Source organism: Amaranthus tricolor, chromosome 14 (assembly GCF_026212465.1).
Source record: "Amaranthus tricolor cultivar Red isolate AtriRed21 chromosome 14, ASM2621246v1, whole genome shotgun sequence".
Lineage (NCBI taxonomy): Eukaryota > Viridiplantae > Streptophyta > Magnoliopsida > Caryophyllales > Amaranthaceae > Amaranthus > Amaranthus tricolor.
The window spans coordinates 14,112,045-14,124,051 of record NC_080060.1 but is presented as its reverse complement, the minus strand read 5'-3'; the positions used below and the strand labels follow the sequence as shown (position 1 = coordinate 14,124,051).

General features: G+C 34.7%; 1 long non-coding RNA gene across 3 annotated transcripts; it reads right to left on the bottom strand.

Moving 5' to 3' along the window:
- Nucleotides 1-2,537: 2,537 nt before the first annotated feature.
- Nucleotides 2,538-9,399, bottom strand: LOC130799518 (uncharacterized). 3 transcript variants are annotated; one of them, XR_009039279.1, is made up of 3 exons: nt 9,212-9,399; nt 8,670-8,716; nt 2,538-3,086 (listed from the first exon to the last, which is right to left on the bottom strand). It is a non-coding gene; the product is annotated as an uncharacterized LOC130799518 (long non-coding RNA). The 3 variants fall into 3 exon arrangements; XR_009039277.1 differs by having other exon boundaries at nt 8,670-9,399; XR_009039278.1 differs by having other exon boundaries at nt 2,538-8,716; nt 8,812-9,386.
- Nucleotides 9,400-12,007: the final 2,608 nt, after the last annotated feature.

Sequence of the window (12,007 nt, the reverse complement as noted above, 5' to 3'; positions counted from 1 at the left end):
GGATGAAGTTGAAATTACTCAATTTTCTGATTTTGGGAATTTTTCTCTTGTTTTTCATGTATTCTTATGTTGCAGGTTATTGATTGCGTGGGAATTGTGTAGTGAGGATCACTTAGAAATATAGCTTTTATTAGAGTCGTATTTCAGTTTAAATTTTTTTTTAGTTGTTTAAATTTTATATAGACATAGATTGCGTTTCAATCTTCTCTTATGTTGTAAGACCCTTTGTTGCATTTAAAATTATTAAGTTATTTCTTAGTCGTTAAGCCTTACATTTATTTTATTAGAAATACATGTGGCGGTAACAGTCCCATGAATAGGTTTTGGTTCATGTTTTTCATTAAAGGTGTTTTCAAAAGTTCGACCTATTTTGAGGGTGTTACAAAGTGGTATCAGAGTTTAGGTTTTGTAACACCCCGGCCCCTCAAACCGCTGGTGACTACTCATGGAGACTGTAGACTGGCTCCACAAACCAACACAAGTCCTTCCAGCGCACTTTGCCCTCACTCGTGCACACCCGGGAACACTTCCTAGGAGGTCACATATCCTAAGATTGCTCCCCACTAAGCACGCTTAACTGTGAAGTTCTTAGCAAATGGACTCCCTAAAAAAGAAGATGTAACTTATTGATATGGGTAGTCTATCAATCCTTTTTCAAGCTAAATCTGGGGTATTACACTCACCCACCCCCACTTAAGAATACAACGTCCTCGTTGGACCGTAACTTTAGGATCTTTTCCCCCGCTAGATGCACTGAACACTATCAGCCACGGTCGCAGGGTTGCTCTGATACCATTTGTAACACCCCGGCCCCTCGGACCGCTGGTGACTACTCATGGAGACTGTAGACTGTCTCCACAAACCAACACAAGTCCTTCCAGCGCACTTTGGCCTCACTCGTGCGCACCCGAGAACACTTCGCAGGAGGTCACCCATTCTAAGATTGCTCCCCACTAAGCACGCTTAATTGTGGAGTTCTTAGCAAATGGGCTCCCTAGAAAAGAAGATGCACCTTGTTGATTTGAGTAGTCTATCAATCCTTTTTCAAGCTAAATTTGGGATATTACACTCAGCTTAGGTTTGTTTTGACATCAAAGTAGTCAAAAGATTTTCAACTAAAATTACACTAATTTTCATTCTCATTGCCGCAGTATATTACCGCCTACCAAATGGATCATTAAGACACTAGGACATAAATAAGTGTAGGAGATCAGTAGGACAATAACAATTTCAATAATTCATGAGTGTATTATAAGGCGAATATGAGACTCAACAACAATAAATAACTACACATTAAAAAAAAATCTATTAAAAATATAACTTTTTTTGTATTATAATTATATAATATGGGTAATTAAGTATGAGAGGGGACGGATGAATATGAGGTGAATAAGACTTTATATCGACCACCTTCCCGATACTATTAGCGGGTTGGACTTTTCATACCCTTACCCAACTAGTATCCATCGAAGTTATATCCATACCTACCCCAATTTGGACGGATGAAGTGTGAAACCCACTAAATCATACCCATCTATCATTCTTATTAATGGCTAAAGAAAAATTTTCGTCAAATTGAGTTAAATGGATACAAACGAAAAAGTTTCATTTTAATTTTTTTCGGCAAAACAAATGAATAAAATGAGAAAATTGACACATAAAATTGATTTTTAAATTTCAATTCATGTATAAAATGTTAAATTATTTCATAATTTATGTTGGTGATAATTAATTATAAAATTTCTTAAATTTGATCAAGTTAATTGAATTTGTGGAAACCAAATAAGAATTTATGTCTGAAAAACGTGTTAGGAGCCTAATTCAAGCAAAGATATATCAAAATCTCTAACATACGTACCCTAAAAAAAACCTTCTTTTTTCTTTACTTTTAATTTTTGAATTTTGACATCTATACCATACAGGGAAAAAAATTAAAATTTTTTTATTAAAATTTCATTTTAATTATCAATTTTAGTTCACATAAATAAAACTAATTTAATTATGTAATTTTAACCCAAGTTTAATCTCTTTGATAAAAACTAAAAAAACATATAAAAACTTTATAATCATATAAAATGCGGAATATAACAATTGTTAAATATCTACAACCTAACAAAACATGTATGTCATGTTATACGAATCAATAGAAAAAGGTAAGAATTAACAACCTTTAATGGGTGACTTCTACAGCAATGTAAAAATTAAGTACTGCAAAGTACTATTGTCTCAGTGATTAATGACGAATAAGATAATTCTAATTAGTCTACTTACATCTAGATCAATGATATGCTAGCACCCAAAAAACAATGAAAGAAGAAACAAGTTTTGTTTTCTGTTAACTCTTTTAGTCTATTATTTCTACCTGAATATCATGTCTATTTATTTATAATAAAAGGCTACAACACTAATTAAAAACTCTTTTTCAAATAAACTCTATTATTTGACTATTGAGGATAATTGAGTACTTGCACCATAATATTATTAATTTATCTATTTAGTATGACTTCTCATAATCATACATTTAAGTTTATATGGTCTAATATAATTAGTTTAAGAACGCACATTATTCTCTAACAAGTAATGTCTACATATTAAATATACAACTTATATGCTCGTATTAATCTATACGTACTTAACAAGTATTGTTAGATTGTTATTCAAACATAATCCCTCAAGAATGAAGTCAGAAGATAATTAGGTTGAATCTCAATTGCCTCAAGCTGTTGAAAAAGGCCGAGGGGTCGAGGAAATTGATGGAAGCATCCAGACAATTAGACCAAACCTCAAGCAAGGGGGTTTTTGGAGTGAAAGCCAGCAAACTGAATATAGTTGGAACTTTCAGTCTCTTAAGTAATATGTATCATTACGATGCTTCACAAATCCACCCACTAACTTAAACATTTATCACCCTATTTTCACTTTTTGTTCACTGGATGTTGAGGCACTTAGAGAGTATTGTTTTGTGCTTTGTTTTCTCCCATGGGTCTTCGTAGAATCTGATTCCACTCAAAACGAAAAAGAAGCTTTCTCGATCAGCCTGATTTTAGCTGATTCGTACCAAGGATGAGGAGGAAAACTCAGGAAAGCTGTGGACAGAAAACCAACAAGCTGATTCGGACACAATGGTTAAACAAGCTTAATAACAAATAAGGACAATAATATTTAGACACAATAAGATGCAAAATATAAGCGAACAACGTTTCCAAGCAAAAAGGCATTGTTTTTCCGGGGATTGCAGAAAATTACCTTTTTGACTGACTGTTTACTCTCGCTATATGCCAGTGGCGAAATGATATTGAGAAAAGTTTTAAAACGATTCAACAGCACAAGGAGAGAACACAAATTACCACCAATCTATATCATTGTCAGTTTCTCATTGTTATAATAACACTTACCTTAACCCGAGCAATTTTGATCAAGGATTATGCCTGTTACTACCCTGATAAGTATCATAAAAGATAATATAAAGCAACACGATACACAGAGACAATGACATAGTGGTCAAATTGTTATTGTGTGTAACTATGTCTTAAAACCAAACAAGATATGATTAACGCTTGAAGCATTTTCTAGCCTAGACCACTACTTTACCTAAAACATACATAGAGCAAGCCAAAATTTGTACCCACAAACATCTGTATGTTTCAGAACAGACTACATAATATAATCCGAAGCCCTTTCATAAGAAAAGATATAAAGCCTCAAAATCGCTGTTTGTTTCTACACAACGAAGTTCTTGAATCAATATAAAATTATTTGCATAACACCTACTCATGAAAGTCTTTATTGTGACTACATTCTTGAAGATCATGTATCTGTTTTGTGGGATTAGCTCAATAAAGGTTCAATGCTATCATGCTCCCTCCTGTACATACCATTCACCAGTATTACATGGGCTGAAAAGGGAAAGGAAAAACAACCATATGGCATCTACTTCGTTCATATGCACCTTTTGCAAAAAAAAACTACCTAATCTAATTTTTATTGCAAAAAACTACCTTATATGATATTTTGGTTTTCAAAAGACTACCACTTGACGGAAACCGTCTGTTGACTGTCAAGTGGGACGTTGACTTTGCACGTGAGAGTTATTCTCCTTTTCCATTCTCTGATCTTCTTATTCCCATAATCAATACATCTACAATATCTGCATCTGACATTCTTAATTTCAAATCCTCCATTAAAGACTCTTCTCATTTTCTTTCTTCTTGGTCTAATACTTCACTTACTCATCACTGTAACTGGATTGAAATCACCTGTTCTAATACTCCTTTGTCTGTTATTACAATTGACCTTCAAAGTCTCAATCTTTCAGGTGAATTCTCTCCTTCAATATGTCAGCTTCCTAATCTTTCTTCCCTTAATCTTGCTGATAATCTCTTCAATCAACGAATCCCACTTCATTTCTCTCAATGTGAGTCTTTAGTAAGTCTAAGTCTTAGAAGTAATCTTATATTGGGTACTATCCTAGAATAGATTTCTCATTTTTCTTCATTGAAAAAGCTTGATTTAAGTAGAAATCATATAGAACGTAAAATCCCAGAAAGCATTGGGTTATTACATGATTTGCAAGTTCTTAACTTTGCTAATAATTTGCTTGTTGGTAATCTTCCTAGGATTTTTAGTAACTTCACTCAACTTATTGCTCTTGCTTTCTCTACAAAGTTTTGGATTTTTTAGGGTGATTCCCGACACTATTCTGGGCTAAAACAATCTAAAAGTTCCTGACCTTTCTCAAAATAATCTAACTGGTGAACTTCCCAAGAATCTGGGTGATTCATTGAGAAGTTTGGTTGGTTTTGATGTTTCATCCAATAAGCTTAGTGGGGTTTTCCCAAATATATATTTTCTGGCGAAATTCCTGAATCTATATCAATTTCAACCCAATTAGAGCAAGTTTAGATTGATAATAACAACTTTATTAGTATAATTCTTCAGGGAATTAGATTAGTTAAGAGCTTATACAGATTCTCTGCTTCAAATAACCAATTATTTGGTAATCTCCCTCCTAATTTTTGTGATTCTTCTGTTAAGAGCATTAAATTTTTAATCTTCGTTTGTTTTTGTGCTACATTTTAGGGTTCTTGATAGTGTTGGGGATTTTCTTTTAGAAGAAGAAAAAAGAGAATGTTGTAGATGGAACTCAGAAGAAGAAAAATAAAGAAGAAAATTAGGATGTAGATTCTCTAAGTGGAACTCGAAAGAAGAAAAGGACATCAGAAAATGGAGATTTTTTTGCAAAAAAATAAAAAATTAGATTAAATAGTTTTTGCAAAAGGTGCTATAAATTAAGTAGTTTTTTGTTATTTTTCCTTGCAAATATGGTCTCATCTCAACCAAAGGAAAAACAACATCAATTGGCTTTTCTTAAGACAATGAAACCAATAAATTAAAATTATTAGCAGATTTCATCCTAATTGACAGAAGCACAGAAGAGATAGAAAATTCGGCCAAAATAAATCTTGCTCATGATATAAAAGTTATAAAAAACATGGCTAGTGTGTTGTGATTAAGGGGTGACTATGACCCTTAATCCATTGTAGGTATGTATTGGTAACAAAGAGGTGAAAAGGCGTGAAAAGGCAAAATTGGGTTTTGAGGCAGAAATAAAAGCTGAGTCAACTTTTCCCTGGCCAAGGGAAAGCCGACTCGGCGTTATGTGCTAGAATTCTTATTTGTTCTTTTCTTCTCGGCTTCTCTTTCCTAGGCTCTTGTTGTGATTGGTGTGACTTGAGAGCACATTTGATGAGGTGCATTCATGTGTAACCTTTGGGATGGAATCCCATGAATGTGTTAATGTGGGTGTATTAAGTTAGGTTTTGATGATTGATTTATGATGGTGATTAAGTATGGATTAATAAGGTAATGAAGTGTGAGAGTTATGAGACTTAATGAAGAAGTGGAAAGGTTGAATCAAGATGCTCTACTATGCAAGTCGAGCAAATACTGTCAGAAGCCTTCTGAAGGGCCGCTCGACCAGCTCGCTCGACCGAGCGAGCTCAGGGTTAGGTCGAGCGAGCAAACAGAATGCAACCAGAAGCTTATTGAAGTCCGCTCGACCAAGTCGCTCGACCGAGCGAACCCTTGTTTTGGTCGAGCGAAGTCTCTGATACTCTAGAATGTTGTTTTATGACTCTTTATGTACTTAGGGATGTTTCATTATCATTTAATCATAGCATTAATGTACTTAATGTAACTTAGTGTGATCTCTCCTATAAATAGAGAGCTCTCAATCTCATTGTAAACATCCACAAATACACCTCAAGCCAAACACTAGCCTATATCTCTTCTCTATTGTAATTCTCCATATTTGAGAGTTCTTTGAACTCCTTTTGATAATATAAGGGATACTACACACCGGAGGACGTAGCCTTAGTTGGGTGAACCTCGTTAAATCTTTGTGTTGTTTTATTGCTTTATTTTCTCCTACAAACATTGATATCATTGATAGCGTAATTTGTTTGTCACTAAAACTTCATACACTCGATCTTGGTAATATTGGAGTTTGAAACAAATTGTTCGAACTCTAATACATCGTCGTTTTCAGCTCTTGTATGTAAGTAATTAGGCTCTATGTATTATACATAGGCCTAATTACATAGATTAGTGACTAATGCTTTCTAATCGTCTCTCTCTCTTTCTCTCCTTATTCTCTTATTTCTCTCAATTGTGATTATCACTATTGTAACTCCATTAGAGGTTCCTTAAGGCAATAAAGACATAGGCTAAACCGTGGACGTAGCCCAATTAAGGGTGAATTATGTAAATCATTATGTTTGGTTTGTTTGCTCTTTCATTGCTTAGATTAGGATTCTTGATTGTTTTGTGTTGAATTATGTTTTGGTGTTGTTTGTGCAAAACAATTCTTGAAGCATAAACCTTTGATCTTATAGTAGTGGGGGTTTAATTCCTCACAGTATCAAGAATTCAAAGAAACTTTTTAGTGCATATGAAAGGAAATACTAAGAAAAGAGCATTATGTCATGGACTTGAGATTATTATTTGATTTAGGAATCTTGTTCTTATGCATTGCTAGAAAAGAAATCAAAAGCTCCATCATGGTTTCTAAGAACAATTTGCTAGAGTCCTTCCCCACCCACCCACCCGAAATCGAGACTGACTATTTTCCATTTCCCCTAGAATTATACTATGCATAGTTAATAAGACATGGAGTGTGACTTCTCACTTAGTCATTTTCTGTTCTTGTCTTGCCTTGAGAGGTCCATCACTAGTTGTGACAGTGAGTGCCACACCTCCTCAACTTAAGTCTATACATAAATAACCAGCATTAGACATTATCAAGCCCCCCCACCGTGCACGAGCCTTTTAGGATGCTTGAAAGTCGAAACTATGTTTTAAGTCGCATGTTTAGATGCCTCTTCAATATTATCCCTGTCCTTTCTTACAACCTCATCCAGCACTAAAAACTACACTTACATCATAATTATATTAGCTAAAAAGGGAACTTAGTGAAATCCATCTTCAATCAGATTTTCAAGATCAATTTTCTCTTCTAGACAAATTTTTCAACAAAAATCCATAACTACCAATGACTAACTAATGCAACTTGCAAGACACTTCAGAATTGCAACTTGCAAGATACTACAAAAAACCATTATATGCTTTGACTTACTAAACACGCCTTCAAATACATAGTCCAAAAGGACATCCGCATATGCTTTGAAAGATAACTTATGAGTTAATAAGATATAACTTAGAATTGAGAAAATATGAGAAAACCACAATAAATTATAGGAGTATATCAGTTTTCAATCCTGATTCACAACAAATTGTTTGGCTACAATACAACAGCAAAACCTTAATCCCAACATATACGACTAAATAAATGAAAACAAACCAACATGAGATGTTCTTTACCTATTGATATATCCTCAAGTATGATAATGCAGTACTTTGTTAATAACATCCGAAAATTTTTTCCATACCCATTAATTTATACATCCATTAATTAACTCTACAATAATACAAGTAATGTCAACACAAATATTGAATATAAACAAAAGCTCAGCTGAATGAAATACAAGAAACAAAAGCTACAAGCACATATCATAAAAATAAGAATCATATCCTAATTACTCCCGCTGGCCGTAATCTTAGTAAACTTTTTATTTTAGATCATCCCTTCGTTTTGACTACAATAATTTAGTTCTTGTCTAGAATTTATCTCCCAACCTCATTCCACAAAGTCGTTCTCACTCTTCATCTCATCCACCTATTTCATCCAACCACTTGATTTCTAAGCATTTTCTCGCACTACGAATTCTTTTGAATTTTAGGGTAAAGAAAATACCCAAAAGGGAGAAGAAATTGACTTTCTAGTAGGTCATCAGAATCAAACCCTTATCACTGACCTACAAACACTAATTTCTAAGAGGAGAAGAAGGAATTTACCTTCTCATAGTTTGTGAGAATCAACCCCTATCGGCACCTATAACTACTAGATTAGCAGATGATTCTCGTACTACAAACTAAAACAGCAACTTTTAATTGTTGGTATAAAATGAAAGGGATAGAGTAATATAGTATCAAATTCTAAGTATATATACAAAATATAAAACTCAAGAAAACACAAAATGGGAAAAACAAACAAAATCATAAACAAACAATACATAGAAATTTAACCATTAAAACAGAAAAGAAAGAAAAACCTTAGTAGAAGTTTCTGCTTCATAAGTTTCATCATCCCAGCATTTTCCTGAATCAGAATCCCAAACACATAGTTTTACAACCAGCCTCAAAATTAAGGACATGAACCCACAATTGAGACAAAATCAGAAAAGAAAAAATCACCTTCAGATTTAAGAAGTTAATTATCTTAAGAAAGAGGAGTTGAGCGCTGGATGCAGAGGTTTATCGATCAATTACTGCAATAAACCTAAAGAAATCCCAAATCAAGAACAGGAACAGATCGATGAACCGCTGCCTCCAGAGCCCTTAACCCAATTCATCATACAATTTATGTTCAACCCCGCAAAATTACGTTAAAATTTAATTAATCACTAGATAAATTTGCAAAAAAAAATTCCATAAACACAAAATTTCTTCTAAACCCAGATCTCATAATCAAAATGATGAAGTAACCGAGTAGAATAAAAATGAATGGAATTAGTACGTGGATGCAAAATTGAAGTCAATCGTAAAATAAATCATGTATTTAAAATAAATAAGAAGGGGAAGAAATAGGAATAACCAAACAAGAGGGAATCATGAAAGGGAGAAAGAGTACATCTTTCTCATAGAATCACTCTCACAATCACAGTCACATTCACATTCACTCCTTCCCTCATCTTTAAAAAGACTGTCTTTTTTGACAAGGCTGTGTAAAAGGAGGATCTTTTAAGGCCAGCTACTTCCTTACCTTTTTGTACAATACCTTCTACTTCTACATCTATTACGATTTTTAGAACATGTCATCCCAATTTTTATTTGAAAATGAAATGGGAATTTGGAAAAAAAAAATTGGGATTGGAATTGAGATTTAATTGTTGAAAATTTATATAATATATTTTTGATTTTTTATTTGGCATGTTTATAAGATTAAGTTGAAATTGATGATACGTATTAAAATTAAAATATAAATTTATAATTTTATCCCTATTAAAAATGAAAAAGCTATCAAAATTGGAATTTAATTATTGAGAATTTGTATAATATACTTCTAATCTATTGTTTGGTAGGTTAATGGGCATAAGTTGCAAATTGTGAATATGTATAGAAAATAAAATATAAATTTATAAAACCTTTCCTACTTAAGTCTAATTTACATCTTTTAATACTTGCCCCACTAGGTAATAAAACCTTGGGAATTCATGGCATATAATCTCATTTACAATCTCTAATTCTAATCTCAAGTCCACTTACTAAACATGAAATGTTTATGAAATTGAGAATTAAATTCACATTTCCATCTCATAATCCCACATACCTAAAGATTTGATGATAATGGAGTTTTATTTCTGAAAATTACAGTTCTATTTCTTACGGGGAATGTATGTTTAATATATATACATGAGAATAACTGACAAATGATAACTGCTCAACAGAGGATAACTGCCTAATAATGTGATGAAACTGCAACTGCATAACTGCTTTCCAATACTCCCCCTCAAGTTAGGTCGTGGGATCACCGATGCCTAACTTGCATAAAGTGCTATTGAAAACCTGTGAAGAAACTGCTTTTGTGAGAATGTCGGCTAGTTGGTCTTTAGATCTAATAAAAGGGATACGAATGACCTTGCTTTCTAGCTTCTCCTTGATAAAGTGTCGATCGATCTCTACATGTTTCGTTCGATCATGTTGGACTGGGTTCTCGGAGATGCTTATTGCTGCTTTATTGTCATAATATAGAAGACTCGCCTGTGACTGGTGAAAGCCCAGCTCTCCTAGAAGTTTCCTGATCCATAGAATCTCTGTAACTCCTTTTGCTATCCCTCTGAATTCTGCTTAAGCACTGGACAAAGCGACCACCTTCTGTTTCTTACTCTTCCAAGTGACTAGATTACCTACTACAAGAGTGAAATATCCTGAGGTGGACTTCTTGTCGTCCCTATCGCCAGCCCAATCAGCATCTGTGTAACCAATGAAATCAAGATTATTATTCTTTGAGTAGAAAACTCCTTTATTACTGGTTCCCTTTAAGTATCTCAGGATCCTCAATACCGCTGCCATGTGTTCCACTTGAGGTCGATGCATGAACTTGCTTACAATCCCTACTGCATAAGCAATATCTGGTCTCGTGTGGGATAAGTAGATCAGTTTTCCCACCGTCCGTCTATAACGATCTTGATCTGCCGCTTCTACCCCTTCAACGATTTGTACACCATGATTAGCAACCATGGAGTATCTGCTGGCTTGCAGTCTAACATGCCTGTTTCTGCTAAGAGATCTAGGATGTACTTTCTCTGATTGATAAATATCCCCTTCTTTGATCTTAAAACTTCTATTCCAAGGAAGTATTTCAGTTGTCCCAAATCTTTCATCTCAAATTCTTGAAATAATTTGCTCCTGAGGCGATCAATTTCCTTGGAGTCGTTTCCAGTAATCACCATATCATCTACATAGATCACGAGGCATGTAATTTGATTTCCACTTCGCCTGAGGAATAGAGTATGGTCTGAGTTGCTCTGTTTGTAGCCAAATCTCTTCATTGCTGTAGTGAATCTCCCAAACCATGCTCTAGGGGATTGTTTCAAGCCGTATAGTGCTCTTTTAAGTCGACACCCCTCTCCTTGACTGAACTTATCTGAATACCCGGGTGGTGGCTTCATGTATACTTCTTCTTCAATCTCTCCATGTAAGAAGGCGTTTTTTACATCAAATTGGAACAGAGGCCACTCTTTATTTGCTGCTACTGAGAAGAGGACTCGAATGGTGTCAATTTTAGCAACAGGTGAGAATGTTTCTGAGTAGTCTACCCCGTAAGTTTGTGTGTACCCTTTAGTAACAAGTCTTGCTTTATACCGCTCAATGGTTCCATCAGCATGATACTTGACTGAAAAAACCCATTTACAGCCAACCGTCTTCTTATCACTGGGTAATCTGCATTTATGCCACGTTCTGTTTTTCTGGAGAGCCATGATCTCTTCGTCCATAGCTTGCTTCCACTTGGTTCTTGAAGGGCTTCTTCAGTGGTTTTCGGAATGGTACTGGAATAAAGGGATGCGTTGAAGGCAATAGCGGTTTGTGATAGTTGTTCATCATCTGGTCTATCAATAGGATATCGGTTGTAGTGCCTACTTGCTCTTTAGGAGCTCGACTGTCAGCCAAGGGATGAGTCAACCAGCTGAGATCCTCACTCATAATCTCCCCCTGAGATCGAGGTTGGGTGTAGTAGGGAGAGTGTTCAAAGAAGTCACAGTCCATGGTGGTATAAAGTCTGTGGTGGATAGGGTCATAACATCGATAGCCCTTTTGAGTAGTACCATACCCAAGAAACACACATCTCACTGCCCGTGGTTCAAACTTTGTTCGGACTCTAGATGGAAGA